This window comes from Rhinoraja longicauda, unplaced genomic scaffold, assembly GCF_053455715.1.
Source record: "Rhinoraja longicauda isolate Sanriku21f unplaced genomic scaffold, sRhiLon1.1 Scf000242, whole genome shotgun sequence".
NCBI classification, from domain to species: domain Eukaryota; kingdom Metazoa; phylum Chordata; class Chondrichthyes; order Rajiformes; family Arhynchobatidae; genus Rhinoraja; species Rhinoraja longicauda.
In genome coordinates, this window is record NW_027601460.1 from 112,501 (window position 1) to 117,500 (window position 5,000).

Genomic DNA, 5,000 nt, shown 5'->3' on the forward strand with positions numbered 1-5,000 from the left:
AGAGAGCCTCATTAGCTGCTAGGTTCACCTCATTAGCTGCTAGCTAACGCGTCAGACCTTTTACATTCTTTAGAGGATTGAAACCTCAGGGCCTTTAACCCCCGTTCACCGTTTACACTCAACGATCCTTCCGAACAAAACCCTTACACATCTGTCCGTCCAACTGACCCCCGAGATACCTAACACGCAGATTAACACGTCAGCGGTGATCGGCGTGTCATAGAGGAGTCACAAAGACGGGCAAAATAGAGTGGTTGAATAAAAAATACTCACTCAATTGGCCGTGATTTAACGTAGCACACAATGATGCAAAGCCCATGCAAAGTCCAGTGGCCCAAGCAAACAAATAAGATAGATCTGGCTCGGCGTTCCTCATCTCCACATCGTCACCCAGCACGCCGACGCCCAATAACAATTCCCCCGCAAATTGTGCACCTCGAGCGGCAGTACTTTAAACGGCGCCGTCTTCGGCGTGGACGGCATGAACCAAGTCGGCAAGCATCGTCACCCAGCACACAGACGTCCACTAACAATTCCTCCCCCCTGCAAATTGCGCGCCGCGAACGGCAGTACTTTCAAGTATGCCGCCTTCGGCGGGGACATCGTGAACCAAATCGGCAGGCAGGCGTCGTCAGCCGGTCGACCGACCCCCAGTTGCATTGCCCCAACGGCCATTGTGCACTTCGAACAGAACAGTGCTTTTAAAATATTCCGCCTGCCGCGTGTACATCATGAAACAAATGGAAAGGACGAACCGGGCGTGCAACCGATGCACGGAGAGTGACAGGTCGTCAAGCAAGTCCGTGGCAATCCGTCGGCCGACTCGGCCGCGGCCAGCAGAGGCGTTTTGGCCCGGGCGCGCCGAACTTTGCGCGCCCTCGGTATGCGTAACACTAGCACATGCCTTCAAAACTCACTACAAAATAACCCCAAAGTATGCCGCCTTCCCCGTGGGCCTTGTTACCAATATCTTGCCCTGCTTCCTGATGCCCTTATGGGGTCGGCTCTGTTCTTGCAGAACCCTCAGGTGGTGCAGAGTCTGGGCCATTTTATCAATATCTTGCCCTGATTCCTGATGCCCTTATGGGGTCGGCTCTGTTCTTGCAGAACCCTGAGGTGGTGCAGAGTCTGCGCCTTGTTATCAATATCTTGCCCTGCTTCCTGAAACCCTTATGGGGTTGGTTCTGTTACAAAACCCTCAGGTGGTGCAGAGTCTGGGCCACTTTATAAATAACTCTGCCTGCATTAGGGTCAGGGTTAGGGTTAGGGTTAGGGTTAGGGTTAGGGTTAGGGTTAGGGTTAGGGTTAGGGTTAGGGTTAGGGTTAGGGTTAGGGTTAGGGTTAGGGTTAGGGTTAGGGTTAGGGTTAGGGTTAGGGTTAGGGGTAGGGGTAGGGGTAGGGGTAGCGGTAGGGGTAGGGGTAGGGGTAGGGGTAGTTTGAACTACTGCCGCTCCAGGCGCGCACTGTGCGTGGGTAATTTTCAGTGGGCGTCGGTGTGCTGGGTGACGATGCCGCCCAGACTCTGCACCACCTGAGGGATCTGCAAGAACAGAGCCGAACCCGCAAGGGTATCGGGAAGCAGGGCAAGATATTGATAACAAGGCCCAGACTCTGCACCACCCGAGGGTTCTGCAAGAACAGAGCCGACCCCATAAGGGTATCAGGAAGCAGGGTGAGATAGTGACACCATTTGTAAAACCGGCAAATCCCACCCAGGAAACATTGCAAAAATTGGCCTCTAATGCTGGAACGTGGGTAAAGCCAAACAAACACGACACGTTTTAAAAGAACGTTACTAAAACAGCCTGGGATATGCCCATGACAAAGGATAGGCCGAACCTCACCAGAAAAAAAGAGAGGGAGACCACGGCAGAGCTGAGGGATAAACATGAGATGGTGATAAAACCAGCAGACGAGGGGAGCAGTAGGGTTACAAATTAATGTCAATATGGGGCCTGCTCCCACTGGGTAATAGACAAAAACATAGAACAGGGTGACAGGAGAGACTGGATAGCACAGAGGATAACCCGTGAGCGAAATAATGGGGTGTATGCAGTTCAATGTAAGGAGTGTACCTTACGGTACATAGGGGAAACAGGTAAAACAGCCTCAGCGGTGATCGACGTGTCAAAGAGGAGTCACAAAGACGGGCAAAATAAAGTGGTTGATTATAGACAATAGACAATAGACAATAGGTGCAGGAGTCGGCCATTCAGCCCTTCGAGCCAGCACCGCCATTCAATGCGATCATGGCTGATCACTCTCAATCAGTACCCCGTTCCTGCCTTCTCCCCATACCCCCTCACTCCGTTATCCTTAAGAGCTCTATCCAGCTCTCTCTTGAAAGCATCCAACGAACTGGCCTCCACTGCCTTCTGAGGCAGAGAATTCCACACCTTCACCACTCTCTGACTGAAAAGGTTCTTCCTCATCTCCGTTCTAAATGGCCTACCCCTTATTCTTAAACGGTGGCCCCTTGTTCTGGACTCCCCCAACATTGGGAACATGTTTCCTGCCTCTAATGTGTCCAATCCCCTAATTATCGTATATGTTTCAATAAGATCCCCCCTCATTCTTCTAAATACCAGTGTATACAAGCCCAATCGCTCCAGCCTTTCAACATACGACCGTCCCGCCATTCCGGGAATTAACCTAGTGAACCTACGCTGCACGCCCTCCATAGCAAGAATATCCTTCCTCAAATTTGGAGACCAAAACTGCACACAGTACTCCAGGTGCGGTCTCACCAGGGCCCGCTACAACTGTAGAAGGACCTCTTTGCTCCTATACTCAACTCCTCTGGTTACGAAGGCCAACATTCCATTGGCTTTCTTCACTGCCTGCTGTACCTGCATGCTTCCTTTCATTGACTGATGCACTAGGACATCCAGATCTCGTTGAACTCCCCCTCCTCCTAACTTGACACCATTCAGACAATAATCTGCCTTTCTACTCTTACTTCCAAAGTGAATAACCTCGCACTTATCTACATTAAACTGCATCTGCCATGTATCCGCCCACTCACACAACCTGTCCAAGTCATCCTGCAGCCTTATTGCATCTTCCTCACAATTCACACTACCCTCCAGCTTAGTATCATCTGCAAATTTGCTAATGGTACTTTTAATCCCTCCGTCTAAGTCATTAATGCATATCGTAAATAGCTGGGGTCCCAGCACCGAACCTTGCGGTACCCCACTGGTCACTGCCTGCCATTCCGAGAGGGACCCATTTATACCCACTCTTTGCTTTCCGTCTGTCAACCAATTTTCTATCCATGTCAGTACCCTACCCCCAATACCACGTGCCCTAATTTTGCCCACTAATCTCCTATGTGGGAGCTTGTCGAAGGCTTTCTGAAAGTCGAGGTACACCACGTCCACTGACTCTCCCCTGTCAATTTTCCTAGTTACATCCTCAAAACATTCCAGTAGATTTGTCAAGCATGATTTCCCCTTCGTAAATCCATGCTGACTCGCAATGATCCTGTTACTGCTATCCAAATGCTCAGCAATTTCGTCTTTTCTAATTGACTCCAGCATCTTCCCCACCACTGATGTCAGACTAACTGGTCTATAATTACCCGTTTTCTCTCTCCCTCCCTTCTTAAAAAGTGGGATAACATTTGCTATCCTCCAATCCACAGGAACTGATCCTGAATCTATATAGAACATTGAAAAATGATCTCCAATGCTTCCACTATTTCTAGAGCCACCTCCTTAGGTACCCTGGGATGCAGACCATCAGGCCCTGGGGATTTATCAGCCTTCAGTCCCATCAGTCTACCCAAAACCATTTCCTGCCTAATGTGGATTTCCTTCAGTTCCTCCATCACCCTAGGTTCTCCGGCCCCTAGAACATTTGGGAGATTGTGTGTATCTTCCTCAGTGAAGACAGACCCAAAGTAACGGTTTAACTCGTCTGCCATTTCTTTGTTCCCCATAATAAATTCCCCCGTTTCTGTCTTCAAGGGACCCACATTTGCCTTGACTATTTTTTTCCTCTTCACGTACCTAAAAAAACTTTTGCTATCCTCCTTTATATTATTGGCTAGTTTACCCTCGCACCTCATCTTTTCTCCCCGCATTGCCTCTTTAGTTAACTTTTGTTGCTCTTTAAAAGAGTCCCAATCCTCTGTCTTCCCACTCTTCTTTGCTATGTTATACCTCCTCTCCTTAATTTTTATGCTGTCCCTGACTTCCCTTGTCAGCCACAGGTGTCTCTTACTCCCCTTAGAGTCTTTCCACCTCTTTGGAATAAATTGATCCTGCAACCTCTGCATTATTCCCTGGAATACCTGCCATTGCTGTTCTACCGTCTTCCCTGCTAGGGCCTCCTTCCAGTCAATTTTGGCCAGCTCCCGCCTCATGCCTCTGTAATCCCCTTTGCTATACTGTAATACAGACACTTCCGATTTTCCCTTCTACCTTTCCATTTGCAGAGTAAAACTTATCGTGTTGTGATCACTGCCTCCTAACGGCTCTTTTACCTCTAGTCCCCTTATCAGATCAGGATCATTAAAAACACTCACTCTATTGGCCGTGATTTAACCTAGCACACAGTGTTGCAAAGCCCATGCAAAGTCCAGTGGGCCAAGCAAACAAATAAGATAGATCTGGCTCGGCGTTCCACATCTCCACATCGTCACCCAGCACGCCGACGCCCATTAACAATTCCCCCGCAAATTGTGCACCTCGAGCGGCAGTACTTTAAACGGCGCCGTCTTCGGCGTGGACGGCATGAACCAAGTCGGCAAGCATCGTCACCTAGCACACAGACGTGCACTAACAATTCCTCCCCCCGCAAATTGCGCGCCGCGAACGGCGGTACTTTCAAGTATGCCGCCTTCGGCGGGGACATCGTGAACCAAATCGGCAGGCAGGCGTCGTCAGCCGGTCGACCGACCCCCAGCTGCATTTCCCCAACGGACATTGTGCACTTCGTACAGAACAGTGCTTTTAAAATATTCCGCCTGCCGCGTGGACATCATGAACCAAATG